The following is a 22,425-nucleotide window of genomic DNA, read 5'->3' on the forward strand; positions in this document are numbered from 1 at the left end:
CTCTCAAATCCTTCATCATTCTTCTTCTTCACAATGACAAAATCAAAGTCTTCATCATCTGAAAAACCCACGGAAAAAGCCATCGAAATCCCATACAAAGCCCCTCACAATTACTTGGGTCTCTTGACAAAACCAAGCAACATCGAAACCTACAATTCCATCATTGACGCTATTTCATCTACAAAGTACAAAACTCTGTTGACTGCTGATGCTCCGATTTACCTAAAAACCCAGAGAGAATATTGGAAAAATGCAACTCTTGAAACTCAAGGTGAGACCATCATAACGATCAATTCCTCAATAAAGGGTAAAAAGGTCACAATTACACCCCAATCCATCTCAGAGGTATTCAAACTCGATGATCAGCAAGGTAAAACTTCTTTTCCTAAAATCGAGTATCAAACTGATTTTCTTGAAAGGGGGTATGCAGAAGAAATGAGAAGGGATACGTTACAAAAAGGTAAATTTCCTCCTGCAACAAGATTTTTATTCCATACCTTCTTGATGTGTGTCTCAAATAAAACAACTGCTTTTAATGAAATACCATTGAAGATCCAATACCTGGGTTATGCTATCTTACATAATGAAAATTTTAATTACTCCCAGGAGATCTTTGATGATTTAGTAAAAAATGTTACTACAAAATCATTTTTATTATTTCCAAGGTTCCTAAGCTTTTACTTTCAAAATAAATTTGGAAAGGATGATGCTCATGTGCTCATCCAAGGTGAACCTTTTCAAATAAATGGCTTAACACCTGAAACTTTTACAAGATTATCAAAGCCTACTAAGACAAAAGCAGAGGCTCCTGAGCAGAATTTAGCAGCTACCACTGCTCCTCTTGCACCTGCTGCTGAGCCCACTGCTCTAGGTGATCATAGCAGCAAAACAACTGCTGTGAAACCCACACCTAAAACCACCAGAAAACCAAGACAAAAGAAAACTCAAAAGCCCCCCCAAACCTACAAAAAAGGCAACTCTGGAAGATTGTTGGGATTGAACCCTATCAGAGGATCAGATAATTAAAGCCAAAACTGAATCAGAGCAGTGGATCCAGAATAAGCAGATGTTTGTACACAAGCTTTCCCCTTGATAATGGCTCTAACAACTGATGGACACAACTACTGCCTTTCCTAACTGCTGTTGATTCCAAAGAACTGATAAAGACCAAAATGCTGATGACTCAAACAACTGCCTCATCTCAAGTACTGCTGAAGACTAGAAGCACTGATGAAGATAAGCAGTGGAATGAAGAATCAGTAGTTTAGTTTATTTCTATGTAATATATTGTAATCAGTTGTTTGCTATCAGTAGTTGTAATGAGGGCAGTAGTTAGAGTTTGTTAGGAGGTTAGATGTCACTATCATGGTGACGTCAGCAAAGATGCCACAGTGGTTTGGGCGTGCCTATAAATAGAACAGTACCCTGTACTGTTCTATTAGCTCTTCATCACTTTTCTTCCTGTACGAACAAACACTGTGAGCTCAGTCTGAGGGGGAGTTTGTTACATACATGCAAAGTTGTAATCGGTGAGTGGAATAAATTTAATCATTCGGTTCAATGTTCAAACATGTGTGTTGAAAGCATTTATCCTGTTTGATTGTATGCAAAGTTTATTTCCATTTTAATTCCGCTGCAATTACTTGTTCATCTTTCATTAATTTCTAAACGAATACACAATAAAAAAGAAACACAGATCCTAACAGTTACCTTGGTGTTGTGCAATCACTTTGATATCCATGACAACAACACCTTCATAAAAGACAAAGTAAAACTGATTGTAAGATTAAAACATTCAATGACTTACAGTACATGGGTCCAAATGATCTCAATCATGCACTAAAACTCCTATACTCATATGAGATTGTGTTCCGCTCCACCATCTTAATTCGTCTCTCCACAACTTCAATTGTAAAGAAAATGGCAAAATCAAATACATGACTAACACAACCTCATTGAAAGTGGGACTGGAAATGAGTACCATACCGAATAACAAAAAGGGATGAAGCCTAAACTTTTGGGCTGGTATCACCTATCAACAGATCTGAAAACAAAATCAGTTTCTAAACAATGACTTCATGAAACTGAAAATCATTAAAGCAAACACAAATTAAGTAACAACCAACCTTAATTCAAAAGCCTGCAAATATAAAATTGCCACATGAACAAATGAAGTACAACTTGCTACAAAAATATAAAGTGTAAAAACTATCTCAAAAACTTCTCTGTAATTAAGTAGTTAAGCTACTCAATTTAGTTAACTATGTCGCAACCCTCGTCCCCTAACCCCCGGGAACGGGCGGCCGCGGCCAATTTTGGTGGTATCTTGTGTTTATCCATTTTGGCAGCGGAATTTACATCAGGACCGTAGTTAGAAAATATTTTATCAGAGTAAAATACCACATTTTCATAATATTAAACACGTGGGAAAAATCCCAAGTTTCAAGTACACACATTTTCAAAGGAGTAAACCCAATTTTATTTAATAAAACATCTATTTATTTTAGGTAACTTTATTGCCACTTTTCCAAGCCTTCAGTGCTGTCCAGCTGGCTTTTAATTGGCTTTCACATTTTGTTATCTGAAACGCGTTTAAAAATATTTTGTCTATGGGAAATACTGGCGAGTGAATCCCAGTTTAATCAAGTTTAAGCAAAAACCATTGTACAGTATTGAGGGCGGTCGTGCAATTACATTTGTTTCCAAGTCATACCAATTACCACCCACGGTACTATCAACCTGACTTGTGGTCATGTTACTTCTCGCAAGGTAGTAACAAATTTTGTATACAAAACCCCAACATACCGACGATAATTGTATCCTTACAAATACTCAATAACTTCTTAATATATAATTAATTGTGTGAGGTTTTGTAAAAACAGTTGGCAAAAAGGAGATTACTCACATTGCTGTCTTAGGTTTTTGGTAAGGGTTTCCTGGTGACAATCTATAAATTACACAAATGCACACGTGTTAGTATGATAACCCATTTTAACATTAGTAATACCCTCCACGAGACGGCATTCCAACGACTACGTCGGGCAGAACCACGACAGCCGTTACGGAACCCTAGATCAATCGGGCAGCGTATCTAATACGTATCCAAGGGTTATAATACTTACAACGGAGCAGAACTTCGTTATTTAGGGGGGTATTATACCCGAGAATTATGTTAATTCTTCATAAATTAGAGAGAGATAATGTTTCGGTGCGATTTGGAGCTGGAGGCCGATGTCTCCTATTTATAGGTGACCCTTCACCTTCCCTCGCGGCCCGCGTAAGAGAAAGGAAGGGTCTACACGGCCCGCGACATAGGGGCGTAGACCTTAGCCTTGACCGATCATCACAACTAGCTTCGACACGATCGTGACACGTGTCGGCTCAGGGTTTCGCCGCGTTGACGGGCTGTCGCGCCCCGCGTAAGAGACCTTGATGGTCTACGCGGCCCGCGAGCGACACAAAAACTTATGTCTATTTTATTTTTTAATTATATATTGTATTTTGGGCTCGGTTTTAGCATATGGGGTGTATTTAAGGACATATTGGGACATTCTAATATATTTTAGGGTGTCGGAAAAATTTCAGGATGGTTGTTATAAACTACATAAACAATCCAACAATGAATTTACCGTCATTCTCCTTCTCTTTCACATTTCCATCTCCTCAACAACGGTCCGGCAGAAGTTGCTTCTAATCAATAAACTCTATAAAATAATAATAATAAAAAATAAGCATAAAATCTATATATTCTGCTTGGATTGCTAGAATAATAATATGAAAGTTGAAATAAAAACAGAGGATCAAGAAACATAGGAGCATCAAAAATCACTAACATGGGTGAATAAATCAACAAAACAGCTTGTGAAAGATATAAAACTACAAACATATCAAAATCAGTCTACTCGTAGTCACATGATACAACAAAGCAAGCATCCGAATAAACAATAATAAAGGAAAGACAAAATCAAAAGCTACAAACAAAGTTATTCATATATTTCATATATATACAATAATAAAACATTATTACAACATACCAGTGTCACCGATTAACAGGAGATTGTACAAAAGGTTCATCGAGTACGATAAGAAACCCTAGGAGATCTGCTTCTTCTTCTAAGGGTACAAAAAGGTTCATCGTGTTCAGTATAAGAAAATAGATAAAACGAAATAAAATTTCTGAATGAAAAAATAGATCTTACATGATTATTCTGTTCTTCAACTACTCGACGGTACATGATTTAGGGTTTCAAACGCAGATGTATCGAATAGAAGTAAGCTCTGCCGGACGTTGTTGAGGAGATGAAAATGTGAAGAAGGAGAAGGATGAACATCAGAGAGAAAGGGATCTTGTATGGAAAGGTGAAGGAGAAGAATGAAATAGGGTTTGTGAAAATGTGAGAATAAAGGGCAGTGGTTACTGTTGGGCGGGAAAAGGAGAAAAACGATGCGCTAATTAAGTGACACGTAGCCCAAATTACTTTCATTTATTATATATAATAGATATGTAATGGTCACTACAAGAAAACGTGGCAATAGCGGCGGCAAGAGACTGATCTGCGCCACTGAAAAGACTTATATGCGCCGTTATTACCACCTTGTTGTTGTAGTTGGTTGATTAAGTGACGAATGAATAGAATTACGCTCTGGTTTCTCTCTATTTTCGTTCTTATTTTTCACAAGCACATTTATTTATATTTCTCGAAAGAATTGTCCTAATACAGCAAAATATGGGCACTATTTATTAGTACAAATCGGAATTTATTGTAAGAGAACCATGTTCTTTAATACAAACATACATCTATTAAATTTCAATATTTTTATATTTATAAATACATTTAGTGACCAATATCCTTTTTTTGAAATGTAATTTTTTATAAAAACATCGGACGGCCAAGCAAAAAACCAAGCCGAACCGTACTACATCATATATAAAGGGAAATTAAACCAATCTTTCCAATCTAAATTTACAATTTATAAATAGGGCTTTATTCGAACCCAAATTAAATATTCAAACAGGTTTTAGGTCTTTTAAATCAAGTTATACTTAGTAGAACATATTCTAGAATATATACAATTATTTGTCAAATCAATTTGTGTAATAAGTCTCTCATTATCATCCTCACACATTTCTTGTTCCATTTGCACAACCTCAAATATTTACCAAACGATGTGTAAACTTCTAATCTTTTCTTGCGATGATTATTATCATCCTCAGACATTTCTTGTTCCATTTGCACAACCTCAAATATTCACCAATTAACGATGCATAAACTTGTAAACTTTTCTTGCATTGATTAGGCTAAAGGGTATGAGGGTCATGATTTGCCATATAGGACTATTATTCATGCACTATACCATCCTCTAATTATATCATGGCGGTTCGCGTGGATTAAACCACGGCAACCACGACCCTCCCACTAAATGATTTTAAGACAATAATGTATTAAAAAAATAAAAGGGATAGTGGTTTGGGTCATTACCACACCCTAAGGGTGATAGTGGTAGAGGGTGACAGTGACACCAACTTATGGAGCGTATAGATGTTATGTTTGGGTCATGACCACACCCTTAGCGTTTTTTTTACCTTTTCCCGTTTTTCGTACGTTTTGTAACAGTTTTTTTTTTTTTTTGAAAGGTATGGATCAATGGAAAATCCCCAGGCTGGTGAAACGCAAGCCGCGAGTTCGAATCCCCCGGCGCTCGAAAGCTACCTCCCGGTTGGACCGGACTCGCCCCCGTGCGGGAAACCCACTAGGCCCGGGATCAAACCCGGGACCTGTGGGTGAAAACCCTCACACCTCAACCGCTGAGACACGGCATCATTGGCTTTTGTAACAGTTATCTAATTTCAGTAACATTGGTTAAACTTTATCATTAACCTGTAACTTGTTAATTGTCATGTTAACCTCTTCATATCCTCTAGTCAAGTTTTCAATCTGCTTTTTTTTGTTAATTGTTATCATAAAATTGATCCAATAGTGTGTATACTTCACTAATTAAGTTATCACACATTATTTTATCAACAAAACGTATTATACATTTGTATATTTTTTATAAACGAGTTTGTTTAACGTGTGTCCTAAACACACATAACAAGGACTAATAACTACACAAAAGTTTTAGTAGGGTTTACGTTCATAGTTTATCAACTTTTTTTTTTTTCATTTTAACCTTTAACTTTATTTCATACTAGGTTATAGACCTATGTGTTACATGGGTTTAATCATAGAAAATGAAAGGCTTTAAGATAGTTATGGAGTTATCGAGTTTTTTAGAAAAAAATACGTGTTTCAGTTTATACAAACTTGAATGAGATTTTAAAAATAAATATCTTATTGTTGAGGTTGGTTGCGTTTGAAAGACATAACAATTATAAATTTTGAATTTTTTTATATTTCATATTATTTCTTGCATTACACATAATAAATATGAATTTTAATATGAATACATATAACCCTAATATGAACTATACATACAAAATTAAAGAAAGAAATATAACATTACTCATTTTAAATCATGCGTTTACGAAGTAAGAATTTTGTTTTTTTAATACAAAAGGATTAGTATATTTTATTTCAAATTAATATTTTATTATTTTAAAAAGTGTTATCAAAGTAGAAGATGGAATATATATATATATATATATATATATATATATATATATACTTACGTTATATATATAAGGGAAGGATGTATAGAAAACCAACTTTAATTTAGAAAACACGGGAAACTCAAAGCTCCCGATGTTTTTTTTTCTTGAAAAAATTTACACATGTTATATACATGTTTTTAAGTGGTTTGGGCCAAAAAAAAAAATCAAAAAAACGCTGAGTAGATATTTAAAATGTGACAACCCGAACTCCCAAGGTTGGTGCACTTGGTTTTGTGGTCCCGATTCCTCTCATTACTTTTTCCCCGTCCTTGTTTTAATAAATCCGTTAAACTGTGATCTCGATAAACGTGTTAAGATATATTGTAGTTGAATGAATGCGTGGGCGTAATGGGCCAAGCTTTGTGTTGTATGTATGATTGGGCCGCACCCCAATCCTATGGAGCCCGAAGAAACAAATTAGAGTAGAAAGCCCAAACTGTTTATCCAATTGTTTTGGCAGTCCATCTATTGGGCTTAGGCTTACCTTTCCTATTTGTATAATACTAGTTCGGTCAAATAAATCAACCGCCCAAACATCCTATATCTATTAGCATAATATTATTTGATTGCTTATCATAAAACTCAAAACTAAACCCTACGACTCCATACATACGTGCGGCAGACGAAGACGACCCCCCCCCCTCTTCGAAGCATCGTTCTACTGGATCGAGTTGTGGTTAGTGAATTCTTATTCGTGTTGAATCTTACTCGTTTAATCTTGTTCATATGTGAGTCTTATACGCATGCTAGATAACAATTCGGTTGTGATTGTCTCATAAAAATTGGATGTTGTTTTGATGAGGATTATGTTGAGGGCTGATTAATATGCTAGTAATTGCATCGTATATACATGATTAGGGATTAACGTGTTATATGTGACTTCTTGGGTAATTAGTTGGAGTGTGGCTCAAATTAATTCACAGAAAAATTGGTTAATAGGAGGTATGATAGGGCCATGGGTTGTTATATTAATTGATGTTTAATGTATACGTGATTGCAAGGGTAAATACATAACATGGGGCGTAAACTGAATGAGATGCATGAAATCCATGTTGTCGATTGATACTGTAATTGCTTAGTTATGGTTAGGGTTAGATGAGGTGGGCCAATAAATCAGAATTAAAACCAATTGTATATCGCTGGGCTTGTTTAATCACCGGCCCACACACAATTCTGATGGTGGGCTCGCTAGTGGGCCGTGCAAAAGAGGGGCCGAACAGGTGCATTTGGGCTGCCAAACCGGTCCACTAGGTAATTAAATGGGCCGCATACATGTACTCGGAATAGGGCTGCATGAGGTTAGAAGTGCAATGAGGATTTAATCACTGATGATTGGTGTGTTAAGTTTATATATGTGATATGTTAAGTAATGCTTGCTTTAATTCAACTAGGTAAGTTACTGTTAGGGGTGATAAGGTTTCATGAATTTACATAATGAAAGCGTAGATGGTTATTATGTTGATAAGCTAGAACATGTTTGTGTATGATTAATTAATGATTACATGCGTGAACTGAGTAGCTATTACATATCCGTACGGTTTCTTTGGGATTTATACAAACTGTGAATGATAATGCGTGACATGCACATGTGATGTAGATTGCTGTGTTAGATACAAACTGTTTGAGATAAGTAACCATTATTGAAAACATGAACATGAACTTGTGTGATAAACGTGCACGAGATACGATTACTTGTGATGTATTACACGACAATGACTGTTACAAGTGACTTGTTAAATACATGAATTGGATATGTAGTCGCAAAACTGACTAACCTTGATAACCATGATAGGGTTTGATTGACCAACTGGGAACGGGTAAAGTAACGTGCTAAATACCGAGCAATCTAAGGTGAGTTCACTGCACTTTTCTCAAGCATGCGTCCCGGTGGTTTGGGACAACTGGTAAACATTTGGAAGGGAAACATTGGGTAAATAACTTAATCGGTTTTGGTTATTGCGTGGAGGGCAATGGGGGTGATTAGTTGATAGCGCTATTAGGTACTAATTATCTGGGTTTCACTATGGTTTTTTAGAGGCACACTCCTCGGTTACGTAAGGGCGGTTCCCCTAGGGTAACTAACTGGACAACATAGTGGGTTGCTTAGAGGCACACTCCTCGGTTACGTAAGGGCATAGTCCCTAGGGTAACTAACTTGAGCAACATCGCAACGCATCATTGAATCGCATTAACATATATCTGGTAATACAACACGTAAGCAACACTTTGAACTCACCAGCGTAGTCTGACACACTTGTTTGCATGCTTGTAGGTCGTTAGTCTTGGAACATGGACTTGCTATCTGGAAGTGCTGGAGTGGTCATGGATCGAGACTCTTGGAATCACTTATAAACAATACATTGATTTGATTATTATTATGAAACGATTACATGCTTCCGCTACACAACTTTTGAGAATTAATATCATGTAGACATCTTGTTTGATAATTAATGTCAGGACTTATCTAAATATTTATCATTGGTTCAATGTGATTGGTGGCTCGAACTCTGATGCGTAACACGCCTCGCGGGGTTCCCGTAGGTGGAATTTTGGGGGTGTTACAGTTGGTATCAGAGCCACTGGTTATAGTGAACTAGGTTTTAAAACGTTTTGTAAAACCAGACTATAACCGAACAACTTCGAAAATCGATCATGACACTCAGCTCCAGATTGCAAGGTTCGTCTCTCTCATTGCATTACTTGCTTAGCAGTCACACACTCACAGCACACATGAACTGGAGCATTTAACACCATAGTGACTCGATAGTGTGACACTACTCTTTGACTCATGTAAACCATAGAACTGTGATATCATCTGTTGTGTTGTTTGAACGGGGGGAAGCTTTGAGCGCAAGCTAAGAGGCACTGAGATAAGCATGCAAATTGCCTTATTATTATGGGTGCACACTTAATAATAACGCGGGGTGCATGCAAGTCCCAGTGAGGCTTATCGAGCGTGAGAAGGGTTCTGCCCTATCGTGTGTAAACTTGGTAGTTTGTAGATTTCAAGGTGATACTCGACTTTTACCCCATTTCGACCCTTAAGATTGTTCCCTTCTCTTATATAGAACCATGAGGGACAACGGAGGACGGAGGTATAAGTTAATCAACTCCCGGATAAACATGATGACATAAACAATAATCTTACTCCTTGTATTGCTAGAATTGCTATTACATAACAGTTTTCCTCTCTAAACTAGTCTATCCCCTAGCCCTTGCCTTGGCCGACGCTTACCGTTTAAGGTGACAGTTAGTTACCGTTCTTGATATAGATAAACCTATCATTCCATTATCATGGTCACACTACATTCTCGATTGTCTACGCATAAACTCCTATAACATTGTGCTCTAGTTTAAAAATAACCTGATAAACTCTTCTTTTGATACCTAGTGATCACTTCTTGTACTCTGAGGATGGTTGTGTATTATTTTATGACCATATCATTTCGAAAATATTTTCGTGTCCTTGTAATGAAACCTTTTGGTGACGTACTTGATGTTCCTAATACACACGCCTTAGTTCAACCCTTCAAAGTTGGCTTCATACGTGTTCGATTAATTACACACTCAATTTCGTACATAGATTTTAGTGAACCATTCTTATTCGCATACGGCAGGCTTGACGACTGTGGAGAACGCTCCGATTAAACCGGATCACTATGAATTCGACCAACCGTTACTCTTCAACATAATTCATATTGTGTCAACACCCTCAATGTAACGCTTCCAATGACCGGTAGTGTCACCTTATTTCTAATTATACCGCTTGTGTGTGCAACCAACTACACCATCATCATCGGATTTATCATTCTACTAATGAATCTAAAACAATTATGTGGAACAGATTGATGATAGTCACGTCTTGGTATGTGTTTCGCGTCTTATCTGGTTGTGGTAAAATGGATATCATAGTCCTTGTCTAACCCTGTGGTACGCTAATTCTCGTTTGTCTAAATCTCTCTCTGCGAACATTAATCGAGAAGCAACAGGCCATACTTAAGTTCATTAAGTGTAGGAGCATAAAATAAAATTTCTACTTCCGTGAGGTATGTCGAAGTCAACACCCCTTTTCCGTGTGAAAGCACCATGCTTATGTATAGCTTCATCGACCTCTTTATTCCATGCTTACCTCTCTTTGACCGAAGGCTGGCCATTTACTACGACCAACTGCGACCAAAATATCACGAACAATATCAACTGAAAATCTCTTTTCCCTCTGAACGAACAAGTCAAGATGATACCAGTCGGAAATAGGGATTAATGCCTAACTTGAGTTTTCATTCAATCGATTGATTGAATTGCTTGAATCACCTGTTCCAAGAAATTATATTTTCTTTCTCGAATTCTTACATACGATGGCATCACCTTTGATCTTCGATAGGGGTGACTGCACCAGTTCTGATCGCCGGTAGCGATACTATATATAAACATATATTTCTTACACCCACTTTATCACATTCACATATTTTGCTTCTAGAAAATCTTGGTGGAGAACCCGACACATGTGATTTGAGGGTTGAGCATTTTAGCCTGTAACAAACTACCTTAACACATTTCCAGTTCGGTTTATCTCGTCGACCCTTCGTTTATGATGTACGACATCCGCCTCAATTCTGGTAAGCTCTAGATATACATTAGATACACTTGCTTCGTGAAGTGTTGGCTACTTAATATACAACATCCATGATAACTAAACACTGCCTTTTCGCAAGTCCCCAAATTCGAAGGCGTATAGCTCACCCCAGTTATATTTAGTGCAACAACCCCCCCCCCCGGTCGCACATGCTAAATGCATCAGGCAATGCCATACAGATGTATGACACACTCGTATTTCAACTTTTGTGAGCATCTCTTGAGTTTAGCATAACTTGTCACAACATTCTTCGTTATCAAGCTCCTATTAACTCAACGTGTGTTTCTACTTAGGAGCAAGACATTTTTAGTTTAACACAATTAACACAAACTCTATTACCTCAAACACTCATTCATGCATAACACTCACATAACGGTGATTCGGGGAATTACGGAATTACACATGGGTTGTACTCGAACGTTGATGAACAATTAGAACACTATTCCTGAACAAATAAAGAAATATAACTTATGTGAATTTATATGTTATCTGACTTTATATGCTATATGACTTTTATATTATTTAGTGAACTTTCGTGAAACCGTATTTAACTACGTGTTTAGTGAATTATCGACAAACTCATAATTGGAGCCTAGAGTATAATATAGCCTAAATTTCGAGGACGAAATTTCTGTAACATGGGGAGGATGTGACACCCGAGCAAAATTCGCAATAATCCTAATTTCCTCACTTCACTCCTCAGTTCTTACTTGTCAAATTTCGAGACGAAATTTCTTTCAAGTTGGGGATGATGTGACAACCCGAACTCCCAAGGTTGGTGCACTTGGTTTTGTGGTCCCGATTCCTCTCATTACTTTTTCCCCGTCCTTGTTTTAATAAATCCGTTAAACTGTGATTTCGATAAACGTGTTAAGATATATTGTAGTTGAATGAATGCGTGGGCGTAATGGGCCAAGCTTTGTGTTGTATGTATGATTGGGCCGCACCCCAATCCTATGGAGCCCGAAGAAACAAATTAGAGTAGAAAGCCCAAACTGTTTATCCAATTGTTTTGGCAGTCCATCTATTGGGCTTAGGCTTACCTTTCCTATTTGTATAATACTAGTTCGGTCAAATAAATCAACCGCCCAAACATCCTATATCTATTAGCATAATATTATTTGATTGCTTATCATAAAACTCAAAACTAAACCCTACGACTCCATACATACGTGCGGCAGACGAAGACGACCCCCCCCTCTTCGAAGCATCGTTCTACTGGATCGAGTTGTGGTTAGTGAATTCTTATTCGTGTTGAATCTTACTCGTTTAATCTTGTTCATATGTGAGTCTTATACGCATGCTAGATAACAATTCGGTTGTGATTGTCTCATAAAAATTGGATGTTGTTTTGATGAGGATTATGTTGAGGGCTGATTAATATGCTAGTAATTGCATCGTATATACATGATTAGGGATTAACGTGTTATATGTGACTTCTTGGGTAATTAGTTGGAGTGTGGCTCAAATTAATTCACAGAAAAATTGGTTAATAGGAGGTATGATAGGGCCATGGGTTGTTATATTAATTGATGTTTAATGTATACGTGATTGCAAGGGTAAATACATAACATGGGGCGTAAACTGAATGAGATGCATGAAATCCATGTTGTCGATTGATACTGTAATTGCTTAGTTATGGTTAGGGTTAGATGAGGTGGGCCAATAAATCAGAATTAAAACCAATTGTATATCGCTGGGCTTGTTTAATCACCGGCTCACACACAATTCTGATGGTGGGCTCGCTAGTGGGCCGTGCAAAAGAGGGGCCGAACAGGTGCATTTGGGCTGCCAAACCGGTCCACTAGGTAATTAAATGGGCCGCATACATGTACTCGGAATAGGGCTGCATGAGGTTAGAAGTGCAATGAAGATTTAATCACTGATGATTGGTGTGTTAAGTTTATATATGTGATATGTTAAGTAATGCTTGCTTTAATTCAACTAGGTAAGTTACTGTTAGGGGTGATAAGGTTTCATGAATTTACATAATGAAAGCGTAGATGGTTATTATGTTGATAAGCTAGAACATGTTTGTGTATGATTAATTAATGATTACATGCGTGAACTGAGTAGCTATTACATATCCATACGGTTTCTTTGGGATTTATACAAACTGTGAATGATAATGCGTGACATGCACATGTGATGTAGATTGCTGTGTTAGATACAAACTGTTTGAGATAAGTAACCATTATTGAAAACATGAACATGAACTTGTGTGATAAACGTGCACGAGATACGATTACTTGTGATGTATTACACGACAATGACTGTTACAAGTGACTTGTTAAATACATGAATTGGATATGTAGTCGCAAAACTGACTAACCTTGATAACCACGATAGGGTTTGATTGACCAACTGGGAACGGGTAAAGTAACGTGCTAAATACCGAGCAATCTAAGGTGAGTTCACTGCACTTTTCTCAAGCATGCGTCCCGGTGGTTTGGGACAACTGGTAAACATTTGGAAGGGAAACATTGGGTAAATAACTTAATCGGTTTTGGTTATTGCCTGGAGGGCAATGGGGGTGATTAGTTGATAGCGCTATTAGGTACTAATTATCTGGGTTTCACTATGGTTGTTTAGAGGCACACTCCTCGGTTACGTAAGGGCGGTTCCCCTAGGGTAACTAACTGGACAACATAGTGGGTTGCTTAGGGGCACACTCCTCGGTTACGTAAGGGCATAGTCCCTAGGGTAACTAACTTGAGCAACATCGCAACGCATCATTGAATCGCATTAACATATATCTGGTAATACAACACGTAAGCAACACTTTGAACTCACCAGCGTAGTCTGACACACTTGTTTGCATGCTTGTAGGTCGTTAGTCTTGGAACATGGACTTGCTATCTGGAAGTGCTGGAGTGGTCATGGATCGAGACTCTTGGAATCACTTATAAACAATACATTGATTTGATTATTATTATGAAACGATTACATGCTTCCGCTACACAACTTTTGAGAATTAATATCATGTAGACATCTTGTTTGATAATTAATGTCAGGACTTATCTAAATATTTATCATTGGTTCAATGTGATTGGTGGCTCGAACTCTGATGCGTAACACGCCTCGCGGGGTTCCCGTAGGTGGAATTTTGGGGGTGTTACATAAAAAAAAATAAACAAGTTTTGGTGTAACACATGTTACATTCATCTGACATATTTGTAACATGTGTTAAACCAAAACTTGTTTATTTTTTTTTTTAAATATCTACTCGGCGCTTTTTTGATTTTTTTTGCCCAAAACCCTTAAAAACATGTATATAACATGTGTAAATTTTTTCAAGAAAAAAAAATCGGGAGCTTTGAGTTTCCCGGGTTTTCTAAATTAAAGTGGGATTTCTATAGATACTTACATTATATATATATATATATATATAGGCAAGTTAACGTACAATGGCTCTTATCGTACAAAATGTACGCAATCATCCCAGCCATACGATCTGGTGCGAATTCACTCCTGAACATGCGATTTGTGCTGAAAAACCAACATGCGAAATTGTTTTATACACCAACATGCGATTTCATCAAAAATACCAACATGCGATTTCCAACATGATTTTTTATAACATGTAATTCAACAATCGCGTACGAGTGTACGATAAGCCCTATTGTGCGTTACACTTTATATATATATATATATATATATATATATATATATATATATATATATATATATATATAGTTTGTGGGTGGGAGTTGGCTACAAAGTCTATTTTTCCTACAAAGTGTAAAAAGTCATAAAACATCATAATGTCAAGAATAAAACACACTCAAAACCCACAAATAACATAGTGAAGATTATGAAAAACACCATATTTGTGGGTTTTGTGTTGTGTTTTGGATGATAAGGCTTTGATTATCGAATGACTAACATTAGTGTGTTTTATGTTGATTATCATGTTGTGTTTTATATTCATAGTTGTATATAGTTGTATGATGGTGTGTTTGAAATATTTAAGGACTGTTATGGTTTGGATATTGTGTTTTAGTGATCTTCGCTATGTTATTTATGGGTTTTGAGTGTGTTTTCTGGCTAAAATTGTAGTGTTTTATGACTTTGTACACTTTGTAGGTAAAATGGACTTTGTAGCCGAACCCCACCCGTTTGTTTGTATATATGTTTAACAATTGTGAAAATCATAATAACAAACTATAAACATGATGAAGTTTGAAATTTTTGGTTACATCAAATAGTGATGGATGGATGGATGTATTTTTGGTTATCTCATCTTCTTTTGATAAGTATGTTTTTATTTATTAAAGTAGAGATATTCTATTAAAGTATAAGTAAATAGATAATTAATATTAAGAATATTGAAGAGATATAATCATTAATATAAGATTATTTTAATATATATATATATATATATATATATATATATATTAAATTCAATCATTTAATAGTCTTTATATTAATTTACTTATTATTATTTATTATTTATTATGATTAAGGCAAATTATAAATTGACACATGGCTTTTTAGTGAAATCTTTTATTATAAAAATGTCATATGACATTAAGGGGACCTTTTTATTAGTATTAGATTATCTATATTTTAAACTTAAAATTGATGAGTTAAAAAGACCCTTAAAACTTTTAACATTGATAATAGTTATGGTTAATAATGGGCCAATGGCTTAACTATTAAAAATTAATTTCACGTGTTTAACAGTTAAACTTTTTGCTCGAAGCGTTTTTATATCATAAAGTTCAGTATATTAAATAATTTATTTGCTCAAATTGCATGGATGTCCTACACCATTTTAAAATGGTGGTGAAGAATTTGACGTAGAAGAATGCATATACTCCGTACTAGAAAGGGTTGCTAAATGGGTCGTTTAGCAGGTTAGCGGGGTTTAACCCGACCCGAACCCGAAAATTTTATTACGCGAATCTGAACCCGATCAGAACCCGAAAATCGTATCATACATATGAACTTGAACACGATCTGAAATTCCAAAGGTGATCAAGTTGGCTACGTAAAATTTTTAACAATAAACCTATAATAATTGGATACTAATACTGTCTTATGAAATTTACTTTCCAAGCAACTTCTGCTGTCTTTTAACAATAAACCACACAGAGTCAACATTTGACCCCTTCACTTTTCCAAAAAAATTTGAAACGTCTTGTAGCTATGAATCTTCCAACAAACTAAAATGAGACAAATCTCCACTCTAAATATACCCTCACATAGTATAACAAATCTCATCCACACAAAAACCACAACATCCATTTGATCCAACATGTCTTTTAAGGAAGAACCAAGATCACCTTTTTGCAACCACCAACATATGGAAATCTAATCACAATCCTTAGGCTGGTGGGTATGGGGTCCGTCCCCCATACGTCTTGGACCGGCGCCGGCATGAACATCATCCCCCCCCCCTCCCCGGTCCCCGTCCTCTCCGGCTTGCACCAAACGTTGGCGACGGGCACTAAATGCCAAAAAATGTGGGGACCGTTTGATTAGATGACCATTTAAAAAAAATTCAAATTCAGAATTTTGATTTATTAAATAACGGCTATAATTCAAATTTATACCCAATTCACTCCCACTTTTATAAATACTCACATTTTTTACACCATTTTCACAACTTTTCACCCACTACAATCTCATATCTCTCTCACATTTTATAACACCTCTTCCCTTTTTATAAAAACTCATCAATTTTTATACCATTTTATACCCACTACCACCCTATCTCTCTCTCAAAAATTACCATGGCTTCACCTTCTTCCATTTCTTCCATTTCTTCATCTTCTTCGTCTACGTGGTATTCATCATCGTCGGAAGAGGATGCAATTATGCACAACATGATTATGAACGCGGCTCAGGTCTTCATGGCGGGTGATGAAGCGTCGTCACAATGGCTAACTAGACGAGCAAAATTAAATCGAGACCAAGAAGGTACTTTACCATTTTTTTCCTTATGTTTTATATAGATTTGAAAATGTATTTTATAATTAATTTCATTTATGTTTCATTTTAAATTTATAGCCGCCCACGATAAACTAGTAGCCGATTATTTTGTCGACGAACCCGTGTACACACCCGAGATTTTTCGACGTCGGTTCCGCATGAGTCGTGCACTTTTTTTACGTATCGCAGGCGACATGGCCCAGTCTGGTCCGTTTTTTACACTGCGAAACAACGCTAGGGGGCAAAGAGGTTTCAGTAATTTACAAAAATGTACGTCGGCCATTCGCCAACTGGCATTCGGTTACGCACCCGATGCATTAGACGAGTATATAAGGATGTCTGAAAGAACTGCACGTCTATGTTTGCACAAGTTTTGCGAATGGGTTGTCAAATTATACAGCAAGAGATACCTGCGGAGGCCGAACGCAAACGACGTTAAAAAATTATATCAAGCACACGAACAGAGACATGGTTTTCCAGGAATGTTCGGGAGCATTGATTGCATGCATTGGCCGTGGCAGAACTGCCCAGTTGCCTGGCAAGGTCAGTATACTAGGGGAGATCATGGACATCCAACTATTATTCTAGAGGCTGTTGCGTCACAGGATCTCTGGATCTGGCATGCTTTTTTTTGTCTACCTGGTTCGCTCAATGACCTTAACATCATATACCAGTCACAGATATTTGACGATGTAGTGGTGGGTACAGGTCCAGACACAAGTTTTACGGTTTCGGGGGTGGAATACAGGTGAGGTTACTACCTAGCCGATGGAATATAGCCAACGTACTCGACAATCGTTAAAACTATTCCGCACCCGACAAACGAAAAAAGAAAAAAAATTGCGAAGTATCAAAAGGGTGCGAGAAAAGATATTGAACGGGCTTTTGGTGTTCTACAAAAAAATGGCAAACCATTGAACATCCAGCACGCTCGGCTACACCACAGAGGTTACGACACATTATGTACACTTGTATCATCCTTCATAACATGATCATTGAAGACATAGGTAGAGCGATATGTGAGTACGACGAAAACGCTTCTACTGGAAATTCTGTTCCAGTTAGTGGGGAACAACAAGATTTGAACATGTTCGCTCTACGTAAGGAGTACACACATCATAACCTACTGCGGACTTGGTGGAGTACATTTGGAACAACGCTCAAAACGAAACCGCCAACGACATGGAGGACGAAGACTAGTAGCTTATTTTAATATATTAGGATTTTTTTAAGTTTATGTTTTTTTTTAAGTTTATTTTTTAAGTTTATGTTTTTTTAAGTTTATGTAATGTTTTTAATATTAATGAAAATATTTTGTTAGTTTATTTGTTAGGATGGGAGGTATAATCTTCGGTGAGTGGGTGATTGAGTGGGTGTAACCGATCGGTGACCATAACCCCATGATTGAGTTAGGGTGTTTGAGTAGGAGAGAGGGTGAGAAATCGGTGTAAAGTCACCGAAGGTGGAGAAGGGTGATGGAGGAGAGGAGAGAGGAGAGAGGAGAGAATAACCAATCAAAAAATATATAACTCAAACACCCTAGATTGATTAACCATACCCCCTGATTGAGTGCAAAATGAGGAGTGGAATGGTGAGTTGACATGGCATAATATTATTGGGTAGAAAATCACTCAATCACCCTAGAGTGATTAACCATACCCCCCACCCTTAAAATGCTAAAAAAAGTAGAAGATTAAAAAAATAAAAAACATAAAAGTGGTGGGGTAGGATCATCTAGGACCATCCTCCATACCCTCTAGTTTTGTGGGATGGACCATCCTTGGGAGGACTATGATGTGGCGCCTACGTGGCGGATCATCCTCCCTTGGAGGACCATCACCATACCCTCTAGCCTTAGCATTCACGGTGGTGGGGTACGAGGAATCATCCCGAGTGTGATCCTTGACTTTCTCGAACGTGAACTATAGGTACAACTTATAAGGGGAGTGGGGGCGGTCCGTGATGGACTGCCCATCACTCGTTAATGTATCACGCACACCGTCGCCGCCAACTTCTTCACGCGTTAAAATGATAACGCGTTGAAAACTTTTGTTTTGAAGAGATTGTTTTGTCTTTTATGCAATTGAATTAATAGAACTTTGATGAAAAGTGCAAATTAGCCCCTCAACTTTTGTTTGCTATTTTTAAATAGCTATTTTCTATCAATAGTGACCACCACCACTATAAAATGCTTGTGAGTGATAGAATAGTGGCTGATGACATGCAGGAGAGATGATTGGATATTGTGAGTGATAGAATTCTATCACTAGTGACCACCCCCACTCTCCTAAGTATGGTTAGATACAAGGGTTTTTTTTTTTTTTTTTTTTTTTTTTTTTTTTGGGTTTTGTTTTTTTATTCATTCTTCAAGTATCAATTTAAAGACTTCTTGAAACCTAACAGCGATTGGATGGTGAGAACGCAAGACTAGCAGACGAAGAGGGCCGTCCCATTTTTGAAGCTAAGGATGTCAAAAGTTTTAATCTTGAACATTGTCCTAAAATCTTCCCACATGATGGGTATGTATAATTAGTCAATATGTGACAACTTTGTGTGGTCGATTGACTGTCTATATCTATAACGTCTTAACTCAAACTTTTGCATGATATATAGCAATCCATTGGCTCCAGCAGCAAAGGCGATCAAAGCTTTATCCGGACCACAATATGATGGTGAACACCTACACAAGGTCATTCAAGAAAAACTACAAGAAAAGCGACTACATGAAGCATTAACATATATTGTGATTCCAACATTTGACATCAAACGTCTGCAGCCAACAATCTTCTCAAGCTATCAGGTATTTATTAATTGACGAACCCAAGATTTTTTTCATGGATATCAACCATTTTTAGTGCTTTTTTAAAAAAAATAAAAAATTCATGTGTCAAGTCAGGTAACATAGGAAAAGGGTAAAACCAAACCAAATTTTAAATACATAATAAAATTTTTTAGTCTTCATTATAGAATATATAATAAAAATACAACATTCTTACATTTGCTCTCTACGAATTTTCATTTTTATAAACTGAGCCATTACATCATCTGAGAAAATCCCCAAACAAACGTTTTCGATATAACAAATACAACTATTGCTCAAAATTTTCACCACCAATCTGATTACGCAAATAGGACGTACTTTATTGCACACGAACCCATCAATTTGCCGTGCTTTAGACGTAATAAATGTTGTAATTGCAATTCACGAATGAAAGTTATTTTCTAGTTATATCTTCATAAAACATAGGATTGCTGTAAGTACTAATATTTGTGTTTATTTGATCAGTTAAAGTAAGTACTAATATTTGTGTTTATTTCATCAGTTAAAGAAGCACCCGAGCCTGGATGCGAAGTTATCAGATATATGCATTGGAACGTCGGCAGCACCAACTTATCTTCCTTCTCATTCGTTCCAAACCGAAGACTCTGAAGGAAAGTTACTTAAAGAATTCAATCTTATTGATGGTGGAGTGGCCGCCAACAATCCGGTATGCTCTTAATATTGTGATACAATATACAACAACATAATATTGATCGCACTTCAGGAAGCTTTACTTTTTGAATGTATCACATACATTAGCAAAACGTCTTTGTAAATGATCATCACATGAAACTTACGTGATACACCTTTTAAAAATAAAAATACATACTGACATTACAAGTGTAACGCCTGGACGCTCATATCCCATTATTGAATACTAATCTACATGGTTTATATTTTTTGACAGATTGTTATATTATTAATATTATAAAAACAGAGACGATTACAGACTAATGGCAGGTAGACGAGCAACAAGTTTTGCCGCTACCCCTTCTGAATAGCAAACCCTACCCTGCTAAACACAAAATTCTGCCCCTTAACATGCGCGGTGTTACTGCTTACCACCTGCTGAACCCGCTTGAGGAACCGCACCGCGTCAGGGGCGAGAGCGCCAAAAGTATCGAAAGCGAACAGGACGAACACGTGTTGATTCTCGATGCAAGCTTTTTCATGCTTAGCTACTTTGGCCGCCTCTGCCTTTGTTATTGTTTGGCCCGTCATGAACCCGTGGTCCCTTAGCCCAACGAGGGGGGACACACCTGTCAAATCAACACACGCGTGTTTCCCTCCTTCCCATCCAAAAACAAGAATGTCAGCGGGCCGTAGGGTAGATCTCCCTTCTAATGGATCGGTCAAGAAGTTCACCGGAGCTTCTTTTTTTGCCGAGATCCCTACCCGCTTAAGGACATCAAAAAGCACATCACGAACTAAATCGTGTCGATATTTAAATACTGGTAATTCTTTGCAACGGATTGCATGCTCCCCAAAAGAATCCAAGCAAGACTTCCGACATATAGGACACGGGTCATCAACCGGGAAAAGCGGTACCATCAGCCGGTACTTGAGGATAGCCCGGTATTCCACAGCCGACATACATTGCCCTAAACCTTCGATGGGAACAATAGACAGGAAATCCTGAGCATGGGGGGCTCGCAAACACTCAAACACGGCTCGCTGTCGCGGAGCCAAAGCAAACTTCTCTTCAACTGTCTTGACGATTTCGCCATATAAGGCATTCGCCAGAATTTTCTGGGCTTTAATGGGGGCGGTGTCTTTAATGTAGAAACCGCCGAGATCAAGATCGGGAAGAGAACTATGCAGATTGTCCAACGCACCCCTGTAATCAGAGTCCAACAACCCACCACCACATTCACGAACTAATTATATATCTTTTTGTAGACTTTGGTTGCAATAAGCGAAGTAACTAAAGAAATAACTATAGGAAGCCCCAACTTTTTCCCAATAAAACCAATGGACTATGTCCGATTTCTGATTCTGTCATTAGTAGGGCTGCAAACGAACCGAACGAACACGAACAAGACCTTGTTTGTGTTCGTTTGTTAAGAAATATATGTGTTCGCGAACCGTTCACGAACACTTATCGAACGAGATTTTATGTTCATGTTCGTTTGTTAAGGAAATGAACTTGTTCGTGTTCGTTTGTGTTTGTTTTTAAATTTTAGGCAACGGACAAAAACGAACGTTGACGAACACAAATGAGCACAAACTAATGTTAATGAACACAAATGCAAACAAACGAACACAAACAATCATTTGATTTGATGAACAAAATATATAATACACTGACACTTATTAGATATTTAATTTGTTTGAATTTTGAAGTATTTAAATAGATATAAAAGCTAAAAACACTAATGAACT

General features: G+C 37.1%; 1 pseudogene; it reads left to right on the forward strand.

The window, feature by feature from the left end:
* The first annotated feature begins 33 nt into the window (after nt 1-33).
* Nucleotides 34-22,059, forward strand: LOC110933230 (annotated as a pseudogene).
* The last annotated feature ends 366 nt before the right edge of the window (nt 22,060-22,425 follow it).

Source organism: Helianthus annuus, chromosome 4, assembly GCF_002127325.2.
Source record: "Helianthus annuus cultivar XRQ/B chromosome 4, HanXRQr2.0-SUNRISE, whole genome shotgun sequence".
Classification (NCBI taxonomy): Eukaryota; Viridiplantae; Streptophyta; class Magnoliopsida; order Asterales; family Asteraceae; genus Helianthus; species Helianthus annuus.